General features: G+C 42.1%; 1 protein-coding gene across 3 annotated transcripts in view; it reads right to left on the bottom strand.

Annotated features, from left to right (window-relative positions):
• The window catches only part of RNF182 (ring finger protein 182), a 37,590-nt gene extending 35,055 nt beyond the window's left edge, over positions 1–2,535 (bottom strand). Inside the window, exon 1 of one of the 3 annotated variants that reach the window (XM_045006723.1) lies at positions 2,408–2,535. The gene's annotated coding sequence lies outside the window, so the exon portion shown is untranslated. The remainder of the gene's footprint in view (positions 1–2,407) is intronic. The other 2 variants (XR_006577138.1, XR_006577139.1) reach the window with 2 other exon arrangements.
• Positions 2,536–12,709: the final 10,174 nt, after the last annotated feature.

The raw sequence follows: 12,709 nt of genomic DNA on the forward strand, positions 1-12,709 counted from the left end.
GTGCATTCAATTTCACATAGCCTGGAGGAAGGTCTAGAAATGCCATTTCCCATTGTGCTAACTAACCTCAGGTTGCTATTCCTATGCATTTAATACATTCAGATTTGCTCCTTGGTGTTACATGCAAACAGAGGGCATTTAGAAGGATATGACTTTTTCAACAAAGCAACTGTTTTGACACTTTGGCAAGAAAGGCAAGCCCTTTTATTTTTTTTTTGAAGATATTGAGTAAACCTTTGCACACAGAATATATAAACCAGCCTACTGGGACTTCTGGGTTTTTTTACTCAATACTTCTGAGGTCTTTTCATGAAAGGTTTAAATGAGGGATACTACAGTGATATACATCTCAGAATTACTTAAGAGAGTTTAATATGTATTCATTTTAAATAACAGGTAATTTGTTTCTTATAAAAAAGACAATTTCAGCTTTATACAAAGCATCTGCTGCTTTTGCTCACAGCAGCTAAAGAAAGTTGTGCTTTCATGTCACCATTTCTTCTTTATATTTCTTAGCGCAATATTCTCAAGTCTCTCTCAGTGAAGCGAAATTGGTAGGTTAATTATTTAATTTAAGAGTAACAATTTCTATATTCATCTCATAGACTCATCAGTGCCTAGACTACAATTAGCTAATGAGGGTATTGAAATCCTGAAAGATGAATATTACATTATTTCCTGTGTCTTAAATCTTGATACTGTGATTGTACTCAGAATACCTCGTACCACTTCAAGTTCCAATCCTTAATTGCCAGTCAGCATCTCTACTGCCACATCTTCCTCTGTACATGGTTCTTTCATATACAATCTCCCATCTCTTCCTGTTTATATCAAAGACCACACATGTTTCAAGAACCTGACAGGATGCACACATGTACTGCTATAATTTCACTCCACTTCCCACAATAGAACACTGCTAGCTAGTTACTTAGGACCTGATCCTGCAAGGTCAGTCTATTTGTCATCATTGGAGTTGTTTTCATTCAGAGAGCTCTTTCAATGTCTATTAAACACATTTACTTGCAAAGCAATTAAGTAGCAGTGATGAAAACATAATGCTATTTATGAACCCAGTACAAATACAATATAGGCATCTAACTGTATTGCAAACTTCTACAGACTGCCTTGTCAATGGCCTTCCAAATGATCCTGTTTGACACTAAGAACAAATTCACCTTCCTACTATTCCAACCTTCCTAGCAACTCAGTCCAGACTATCCTTGGTTGCCACAGTTAACCACATTTCTGATAGAGGTTAAAAAAAAAATCACTTTCTAGTGAAGGTTGAATTTGAGAGCAACAAACACATTTCACATAAAACCAAGCTGTAACTTATTGTACGTTTACTTCCAAGAGTGTGCAGCAATTTCTTGATTCATTAATCCTAAACCCAATGCTTTAGCATTTCTTGTTTTTCTCAGGCAATACATTTCAAAATCAGACCCAGTCTTTTCCTAAAAACAAGAATCAGAATATAACGAGATATAACACAGAACTCCCAAGGGAAAACTTTCTTTTCATTTGCAACAAAATATGAACTTAATTGATGAACATGCATGTTATTTTAAATATATAAATATCATCCCCACTGGAAATGAAAAGCCAAGCTCACCAGTTGCAGATCAGGGAACTAAAATGGAATGAAACCTGAAAGTATCATTTTTCTGTAAGCTTATCTTTCAAGTTGTTGCCAGGACAGTAAGTCAACCTGTCAGACTAACAGAAGAAAGTGACCCCAATGAGCACTGTGAACCCTGGAGCTGCACAATTAAATTGAACCATTTTTATTCCTCCCACACTTGAGGCAAAGTCATAAAACTGTCCATTTCCCTCTAAGCCTTTTGCCCCTCTTCCTTTCAGATGAGTCTTCATCACTGGCACTGAGTGTCTAGTGCACTTCAGAAAAACAAAGACACAAAAATAAGAGATTTGACAAAAATCTCAACTTTCCTTCTTTTGCCACAATATTTATGTATCTGCTTGTCCTCTTCTCTAACTACATTGATATTTGTGTGTATTAATCTTCCCTTTCCCTTCTTCCTTTTATTCTTTCATGTGTTTTGCTCCACAGTGGCAAAGCCAGGCAGAGTTTAGCCCCCTCACTCCCTCCATCACACCCATTTCCTCACCTCCTCCCAAAATAATCCTGAGAGCAGGCAGGGTGTGCAGGGGGCTTTGCATCAGGCTCTTTGGTGAATGAGCTGTTTCAGGCGGGGCTGCCGCTCGCTCCTTCAAGGGGAGACACTGGTGCAGTAATAAACTGTCAGCAAGTCATTAAATCCCATTGATGCTTTGGGAGCCCCAGCCCCACAATGCCACCCAGAGACATAGTCGGCCCCCTGTGCAGGGGATGGGGATGTGGTGAAAGGTGAGGTGGCTGCAGCCAGAACCGGGTGCCTCTCTGTACCTGTTTTCAGTGCTGCAGACAAGGTTTCTTCAGGAGACGCGTCCTCCCTCAGCCTCAGCGGCAGCGAGTGTATGAGAGCAGGGAACAGGCTTTGTTACTACTCTGGAGCCCTGGATCAGTGCTGTCGCTATAGAAACTGGCTGCAGTCTGAGGTGACACTGACAAGTGGCAGGGGGCCTGAGCTGTTCATTGAGGAATATCCTGGCCTCCTCCTATTGCAGCCAACCCCACAAGTAGCCCAGCCCAAGGAGGGAAAGGGTCTGACCCCCTTTGTCCTGGTTATACTCTGCCTTTAGGGGGCCCAACCCAAGGATGTTTCTCCCCATTCTCCCTCCTCTTCTAGGGGGCAATCAAGCGCAGAGCATTACTTCCCTCCCAGATCCCTTCCTCCAGTATGATGTGCTGGAGGGCACAGTTTGAGGGGACAGCCCCTTGTTCACATTTTGCCATCAAACTGAAGGGAACGCTGGGATGCTCTCCCTGCTGCAGATGGCTCACTCCTTTCTGCGTGCTGCCAGAGACAGCTTATCCCTGGGGCTCACAAAAGAGAAAATGTTGGACTTGTAGAAGGACCAGACTGCACCAAATGGTGGGTATTTACAAACACTTCCCAGGGGAGAAACGCCCTTAAAATCCAGCTACATATTTTAAACCCCTACTACTTCACATTATTCATGGTGAACAAGGGGCCATACTATCCATTGGTTACGGAGAATTTTCAGAACCACAGTATGAACATTTCCAGCAGAGGCTCTGCTAGCTCATTGGGGGCCCCCAAGTAGGAATATGATGGGCCCCTCCCACACAACACAATAAAAAGCAAATAGGGAACCCCCTTGAGCTGCTCAGGGCCCTAAGCAATTGCTTAATCTGCGTATGCCTAGAACTGGCTCTGATTTCCAGCAGCAGCACTTAATAGAAGTGATGTTTCTCACAAGAGAAAAAGTGGGTATATTTTTGTTTACATGGGTATCCTAATGAATCAGCCCCTCCCCCCCCCCCCAGTGCTTCACCCCTCCTGGAGGCAAGTGTGAGCAGATAAGGATGGACACACACAATACATGGGGTTTATGACACATTGTGCGGAATTTTTTTGTGGGAGTAGCTCATTATTCTCTAAGGGGAGCCCAATGGAAGGTATCACTCATTTGTTATTCTTAATAATAATCATGTTTATTAGGATAATGCAGGGGTCGGCAACCTTTCAGAAGTGCTGTGCTGAGTCTTCATTTATTCACTCTAATTTAAGGTTTCGCGTGCCAGTAATACATTTTAACGTTTTTAGAAGGTCTCTTTCTATAAGTCTATAATATATAATTAAGCTATTGTTGTATGTAAAGTAAATAGGTTTTAAAAATGTTTAAGAAGCTTCAATTAAATTAAAATGCAGAGTCTCCCAGACCAGTGGCCAGGACCTGGGCAGTGTGAGTGCCACTGAAAATCAGCTCGCGTGCTGCCTTTAGCATGCGTGCCATAGGTTGCCTACCCCTGGGATAATGGCTAAGGACCAAGAACTGGGCCCGATTGTGCTGGGTGCTGAACAAACACAGATTAGTAGATGCTCCCTGCCTCAAAGTGCTTTCAATTTAAATAGCTCAGGCAGACAACATGTAGGGAAAGGACAGACCACATGCAGAGTGAACTGTGTGATGGTAGCAAATGTCATGTTAGCTCCACTATTTTTAAATTTGGGGTGTGTGGGGGGCTAGTTAGGAGAGGATACGCTAAAGAAGGGAAAGGGGGTGAGGCGGATAGGACAGGACAGGGAGGCGAGGGTAAGGGGGCAGGTGTGGAGTGAAGCTAGGGCAGTGATTCCCAAACTGGGGTTCGTGAACCCCTGGGGGTTCGCAAAATGTTACAGGAGTTCTCTGGAAAAAATTCCCTAATGGCAGACAGAGTTGGGATCCTGGGCAGCATGGGCCAGCAGACTTGGTCTGGTGTATGCACAGGTGTGTGCTGTGGGGGTGGTACTTTTCCATGGGAGCCTACTGCCCATGTAGGGTGTCACTCATCACCACCACAGAGCAGTGCAATGAGAGCCAAAGGCAATTCCTATTCTTCCTCTTGTGCATCCTTCTCCTCTTCCTCCACTGGCTGTTCCAATCCAACCCAACCCCGACTCCAATTTATGCAGCATGCTCTCATTTTATTTTCCCTTTTGAAAAGATCTTTTCTTCTCTCCCAAGCAAATGAAAGTTGATAATTATCCTTCTTGAATGAAAGATGGACTTCTCTCTCTTTTCTCCTTCCTTAGTTTATATTGATTAACTGCTCTCTTAAATTTGCCAAGTATAAGAAACCCAACACACAAGATACAACTCTCAAGCTACATTATCAATCTTAGCTGCTGCCAGTGCTAAACTACTGGTGATGACTATTAAGTATCAGCATTGCAAGTCACTGTAAGTTGATGAATCTGTGCCAAGAACTGCCTACACATTTCAGACGATACTCCTCAGGAAGAGTTCGGCAAAGACAAGAAAGCCCTTCCTCTCCCCCCATGGCTCCCTCACAAAACATGGGTTAAAGCAGAACTTTTGACAGATTATAAAACAGTGAACAGCAGCAGGAGGAAAGGGGGAGAAGGGAGAACAGGGCAGAGTTGCTATGAAGGACTGGGGTCACCATCTATCTACCAAACTACCTACCTAGGATGCCTGCTGAGTACCAAACCTAGAGTGAGACAAATTCATCTGATCAGAGGCTGAATGGAATCGCTTTTTTACATGAAAGAAATACTCTGATCCGAAGTACAAAGTGTAGGTTTAGAGAATGGGACAAGTTGACCCTCACAGCATAGGTGATATTTTGCTTATTAATTCCCCATTTGAAGCAGTATTTTTACATACGCTTTGGTCATCTGGAATTTAACTATACTCAATTAAAAAAATTGTTTAAAAATTAGAAAGTTAAAATGTAATTCATTTGAGATTTTACAGTGAAGAGGCCTTTCAAATTAAGACTGTAAAAATTTAAGAATGTGAACATTAGTTTGTAATAAATTGGTCAGTTAGTCTAAAGGAAGAAGCACAATGTCAACAATATAATACCTATTCATTTCAGTTATAAAAGAACTTGCCAGACAGTCTTATCAGGAAGATGATTCTATCCGATGATTTTAACCTATATGGTTTTCTCCACATGCCCACAGGAATTAGAATTTGCAAACCATTGCCACATTTCCCTCCTTTACATGTGCAAAGGAAGGGCTAGAAAATTGATAGAAAAGAGGATACCCTTGAATGCAGTACAGTATCTGGGCACTGATAATACTAAACTCAAAAGTAGCATTTTCAATCTTCAATTAAATTTACTTTAAAAAGACTGAGACTATTCAGCTTGGAAAAGAGACGACTAAGGGGCGATATGATAGAGGTCTATAACAGTGGTTTTCAAACTGCGGGTCATGACCCAGTACTGGGTCGCAGAATGTAAAGCACTGGTTCTGGCAGCTCTGGTCAGCACCGCTGACCGGGCCATTAAAAGTCCCACTGGCGGTGCTGCCCGGCTAAGGCAGTCTAGATCTAACCTGTTCTGACACCATGCTACAGCCTGGAAGCGGCCATCAGCAGGTCTGGCTCCTAGGCAGGGGGGCCACGGGGCTGTATGTGCTGCCCCCTCCCCAAGCACCAGCTTTACACTCCCATTGGCTGGAAACAAGCCAATGGGAGCTGGGGGGCAGTGCCTATAGGAGAGAGCTGTGCGGAGCCGCTTGTGTGTCTCTGCCTAGGAACTGGACCTGCCGTTGGCTGCTTCTGGGGTACAGTGCATTCTGTGGTACCAGGACAGGCAGGAAGCCTGCCTTAGCACTCCCCCTGCTCCCCTGACCAGGAGCCGCCCAACATAAGCCCGTGCACCAATCCACTGCCCCAGCCCTGAGATGACTTGTCAAGCAGCACAGGAGTCATCAGAATCAGGATTAAAACGCAAGTGCTTCTCATTCCCAGTACTTTGCACAGTTCTCTCAAAGTTAGAATGTTGTTTTATCAGAAATGGGGTTCAACCCATGTGGATATACATCACCTGGATCTTAGCCTTAGCCATTTGGCTCTTCTGGTTCCTATACATGTTTTCCATTTTTAAGCTTTTATTTTAAATTTAATTTTAGCTAGCTAAGAGTCTTTTGGATCCTATCATCTGTAACAGTGTTAGGAGGCAGTTCACCTTAATCCAAAATATGCCAAGTTGATGCAAACTTTTGAAGTTGCCATAGTTGAAATGCTGCCAATTCAGTGATGTCATTTTTAACATCAGCATCAAATTTTGCAGCATTTTAAGGTCTTGGTTATTTTACGCTTTTGCTCTACAACATTCTCCTCTTCTCCTAACTCTGCAGAAGCCTTTCCAGGCTAATGTGACCATACTTTTAAAATCAAAAGCTGGGTCACTTATAGCAGCATTTTATTAGGGTCACAAAATACTCAGACAAAAAATAAACAGTTACAAAATAAAATAAAAGTGTGCTGGGATTACCATTGCTAGCTTCTGACTCAGCATCAACATATGTTTATTTCTCGGTGTGAAGGATTTTTTCCATAACTCAGTGTTCTGAGTGACTTCATTATAAAACACTGAACAAGTGTTGTTAACATTCACTTTGCGCAAAAGAACAGCTTTGAAAGGTGTCCACACTCTTCTAACTTTTGTCCTTGCTCCAAATACTATTAATCACACCAAACACTTATTCAACTGGATTGTTTGTTCCTGGTAAACAAAGAACAAATCCTACTCAGTACAGCAATACATTAAAAAAAATAACCAAACCAAAAACCATTTCGACTGAGGAAATGAAAAATGATGCCTGAAAGAAGTTCTCAGGACACCATATAAAAATCTGGTACTGCCCTGATAAAATGATTCGTTATTATTATTATTATTATTATCATCGTGCCCGCCCCCCTCCCTCCCCCGCCCCAGCTCCACTCCGCCTCCTCACCTGAGTGGGCTTTTAGGCGCCCTCAACCACTAGGCGCCCTAGGCGGCCGCCTAGTTTGCCTAAACGGTTGCACCGGCCCTGACCAGATCCAAACCCTCCTCCCTCTTCCCAGGGAGTGACAGCCCTTTCCCTGCAGTCTCTGTCTGTTGCCAGCCAGTGATTTCCCTACAACCCCCCTGAATTTTCCCAACACCCCCCCCACCCCAGTTTTGTGAGCTAGTTACATACCAATGTAGTGACTGTTTGGAAATCTGAATTTAAACTGAAACATTAATACACACTTTAGAAGCTTATACAGTGTATGATAAAATATGTGTATCTGAAAAAGTATAATAGATTTGAAAAGTATGAACATAGACTAGCTTCCTTGCTTCCTTATACAGCTGGTTTTTATGTCAGTGCATTCATTTCGGTGATGTTGGCCAACCTAATAATTTCAAATGATGATTTGTAAGCAAAGTCTAAATGAGCTCTCCCTGACAGCTAGTGATGAGCTGGGGGCTAAGGCTTCAGGGCCAGATTATATTTACATTCACACCTAATCTACCTAGGTATCCAGCAAAGAGAGCTGTGTTGTCTAAGTGATAGATTTTGGCTGGGGTTGGGTTACAAACCACTTGAATGTGGGTGGTGGGGGGGAATGAAATGTTGTTCTTATTGTATGAGTAAAGGGCAGTAGAGCTGTACTTAGTCTGTGATGATTTGAAGGCATCAAGAGAGAGGGTGGGGATCTGTCCCTCTCCACTGTTTAAAGACAGAGCTGATTAGGCTCCACAGATAGTCTTTTGTTCTGTTAAGTGACCACTGCAGCTGAAATCACTGAGAGCTGGTGGAACCTCAAGAGACCAACTCGCAGAGGTCACAGTGGTAGGTGACAGCAGAAGGTGACTGTGCAGGGCCATTGGCAACAGAGCGGTGGAGTGAACGGTAGCACAACGAACAGCCATGGCCAGAGCGAACTGTGCCTTTTTGTCCCCCACCTGGAAGATGTACTCACGTGAAAGCACCTCTGAACTCTGAGTCTCCACTGACCAAGGACAACACCGGTGAGTGGAGTGCGGTGGAGGGAAAAGTGAGGGGCATGTTAAATAAGCATTTGTTTGTTGGACTATATTTTAGTCACTTTGCTCCAGAATGCTAGATTTGTGACTGGAAATGGAAACTTATATAAATATGTTTCCCAGTAGGCCAAGATTTTTAAAATGCAGTATTTGCCAAGGTTGTTATCTCACATTGTTGCTATCTTGGGAGGTCATTATGTTGGGGAATTTCTGTACTAAACATTTTTATTATAATTAATTTTTACATAAGAATGGTCATACTGGGTCAGACCCATGGTCCATATAGCCCAGTACCTTGTCCTACAACAGTGGTCAAGGCCAGGTGCTTCAGAGGGAATGAATAGACCAGGGAATCATCAAGTGATCCATCCCCTGTTGCCCATTCCCAGCTTCTGGCAAACAGGCTATGGACACTCAGAGCATGGCGTTGCATCCCTCTCATCCTGGCTAATAGCCACAGATGGACCTGTTCTCCAGGAATTTATCTAGTTCTTTTTAAAATCCTGTTACCGTTTTGGTCTTCATAGCATCACCTGGCAAAGAGTTCCCTGGGTTGACTTTATATTGTGTGAAGAAATACTTCCTTTTTTTTTTTTTAAATCTGCTGCCTATTAATTTCATTGGGTGACTGCTAGTTCTTGTGTTATGTGAAGGATTAAATAAAATTTCCTTATTCACTTTCTTCGCATCAGTCAAGATTTTGTAGACCTCTATCATATCCCCATTAGTCATCTCTTTTCTAAGCTGAAAATTCCCAGTCACTTTAATCTCTCCTCCTGTTTCATACCCCTCATCATTTTAGTTGCCCATCTCTGTACCTTTTCCAATTCCAATATATATTTTTTAGGATGGGTGACCAGATCTACACACACTATTCAAGGTGTGCACGTACCATGGATTTATATAGAGGCAATATGATATTTTCTCTCTTATTATCTATCCCTTTCTTAATGATTCCTAACATTGTTTGCTTTTGTGACTGTTGCTGCACATGAAGTGGATGTTTTCAGAGATCTATCCACAATGACTCCAAGATCTCTTCCTTGAGTGTTAACAGCTAATTCAGATGCCATCATTTTGTATGTATAGTTGAGATTGCTTTCCAATGTGCATTACTTTGCATTTATCAACATTGAATTTAATTTGCCATTTTGTTGCCCAGTCACCCAGTTTTGTGAGATCCCTTTGTAGCTCTTCGCAGTCTGCCTGGGACTTAACTATCTTGAATAGTTTTGTATCATCTGCAAATTTTGCCACCTCACTGTTTACCCATTTTTCCAGATGAATATGTTGAATAGGACTGGTCCCAGTACTGACCCCTCAAGGATACCACTATTTATCGCTCTCCATTCTGAAAACTGATAATTTATTCCTACCCTTTGTTTCCCATCTTTTAACCAAGTTACTGATCCATGAGAGGATCTTCCCTCTTACCCCATGATGGCTTACTTTTCAAAAGTCAATTTAAATTAAATACTTTTTTTTAAAATTATATATTTTTTAGAAATCTAGATCTGTTATGTGTTTTGGTGTAACTTGCATTATTCTTATGTTAAATTTGCATTATCCTAACAAAATATTTACTTTATTCACTTTCTTCAAATCAGTCAAGATTTTATAGACCTTTAGCATATCCCCCCTTAGTCGTCTCTTTTCTAAGCTGAAAATTCCCAGTCATTTTAATTTCTTTTTCTGTTTCATACCCCTAATCATTTTAGTTGCCCATCTCTGTACTTTTTGCATTTCCAGTATGTCTTTTTTGGGATGGGGTAACCAGATCTGCACACAGTATTCAAGGTGTACATGTGCCATGGATTTATATAGAGGCAATATGATATTTTCTGTCTTATTATCTATTCCTTTCTTAAAAAAGCAAAGGTTTCAGAGTAGCAGCCGTGTTAGTTTGTATTGCAAAAAGAACATAAGCTTTCGTGGGCTACATCTGATGAAGTGGACTGTAGCCCACGAAAGCTTATGCTGAAATAAATTTGTTAGACTCTAAGGTGCCACAAGTGCTCCTGTTCTTTTTAAAAAAGGCAAACAGAATGTTGGGAATCACTGACTGCCGCTGCACACTGATTGGATGTTTTCAGAGAACTATCCACAATGACTGCAAGATCTTTCTTGAGTGTTAACAGCTAATTCAGACTCCTTCATTTTTGTATGTATAGTTGAGATTGTTTTCCAATGTACATTACTTTGCATTTATCAACATTAAATTTCATCTGCCATTTTTGTTGCCCAGTCACCCAGTTTTATGAGATCCCTTTGTAATTCTTCGCAGTCTTCCTGGGACTTACCTATCTTGAATAGTTTTGTATCATCTGCATATTTTGCCACCTCACTGTTTACCCATTTTTCCAGATCATTTATGAATATGTTGAACAGCACTGGTCCCAGTACCGACCCCTCAGGGATACCACTATTTATCTCTCTCCATTCTGAAAACTTGATAATTTATTCCTACCCTTTGTTTCCCATCTTTTAACCACGTCACTGATCCATGAGAGGATCTTCCCTCTTACCCCATGATGGCTTACTTTACAAAAGTCAATTTAAATTAAATACTTTTTTTTTAAATGTATATTTTTTTAGAAATCTAGATCTGTTATGTGTTTTGGTGTAACTTGCATTATTCTTATGTTAAATTTGCATAATCCTAACACAACATTTACTTTATTCATATCTCTTTTATATATTTCATTGGTCCTGACACCCCCCCTGTAAATTCCAACACCCCCCCTAATTTCAATTCCTGGGGAAACCACTGTTGCCAGCTTCCTGGCTTTATGGGCCCCACTTATTCCTGCACAGCTGAACCTGCTTGCATTCAATTCCCTGCTCCCTGGCTCTCCCTCCAGGTGGAGTTAGAAGACCTACCTGGCCACCTTAACCCCTTCTAGTCCTTTCATCACAGCGGGTTATTCCATTGAAGCATTTAGTACTGATCACTCTTGTAGAAAAGATATAGGACTGGATGGCCACTGGTCTGATCTGGTATGGAAATTTCTACCTTCCCCAGAGATGTGAATACCCACATGGATATCGGTGACTGATGTCTGAAGCAGCATTAACTCACACTCCACACCTGTAACCCCTTGGAGAACATTTTTTGTGCAAGACAGGGTGCTTGACCCATGGTTTAGGGGTGGGGGACAAGGGCAACAGAACAAAGGTGCCAACTCTTCACCAGACTGTTTCCCATAGAGCCCCAAGAACAGCAGGCCCACCCTTCATTCCCTTCTATGGATCCCCAATGCACTTCCCTATGATGCAGAGAAATCCCTCAAAGCCCCCCAACCCTTTGGAGTTTTCTGGACCCCTATCCTCCACTCATGTAAATACTTGAGGTGAATTACAACTTGGCTGTAAAACCTGGCTGTAAGTGTGATGAACTTTTCAGAATGTGACATGGCTGACAGACTGACTTTTTCTGGGTAATTGTAGCACTCAGTCTTTGGCCTCATGTCTGACAACAACCAAAGGTGCCAACTCAGGTATCTGAGCATAAGCATATCCCATCAGGAGTTATTGCTGTTCCAAATGCCACTTTAAAAACCCCAGACATGGACTGAATTTTAATATACTACTGGGAAAACACGCATGAAAATACAAAGTAGGACATATAAACTTTCTTTAACACCATAGATCCCAAAGATTACACTTAATATTGATTTAAATAAAAACAAAACCAAAAATATTTGCCCAAGAGTTGAATATTCAGAAGTGCCTAAGGAACCTAATGATCCTAAGTCACCTAGGCTACGTTTACACCTGACCCACCACAGCGGCACAGCTACAGCACTGCAGCTGCACTGCTGTAGCACTTAGTGTAGCCACTCCCTTCAGCGATGGGAGGGGTTCTCTCGTCACTGTAGTCAATCCACCTCTCCTAGAGGTGATAGCTAGAGCTGTCTACACTGGGGGTTAGGTCGGTGTAACTACGTCACCCAGAGATGTGGACTTTTTGCACCTCCTGAGCGACATAGCTGGATCAACTTAATTTGTTAGTGTAGACCTGGCCTAAGGTCCAGACCAGGGATCAGCAACCTTTGGCATGGGCCAAATCTTAATTATTATGCAAAACACCTGCCGGCTTCAGTGAGGATTTTGCCCGAGTAAGGATTACAGAATTTTGAGGTGAAATTTTAATGGGAGTTAGGCATAGGGTGACGAGATGTCCCGTTTTTAAAGGACCGTCCCAGTTTTTTGGACTTTTTCTTATATAGGCGCCTATTACCCCTTGTCCCGTTTTTTCACAGTTGCTATCTGGTAACCCTAGTTAGGCATCTAACCCTAGTTATG

This window comes from Mauremys mutica, chromosome 2 (assembly GCF_020497125.1).
Source record: "Mauremys mutica isolate MM-2020 ecotype Southern chromosome 2, ASM2049712v1, whole genome shotgun sequence".
In the NCBI taxonomy this organism is placed as follows: domain Eukaryota; kingdom Metazoa; phylum Chordata; order Testudines; family Geoemydidae; genus Mauremys; species Mauremys mutica.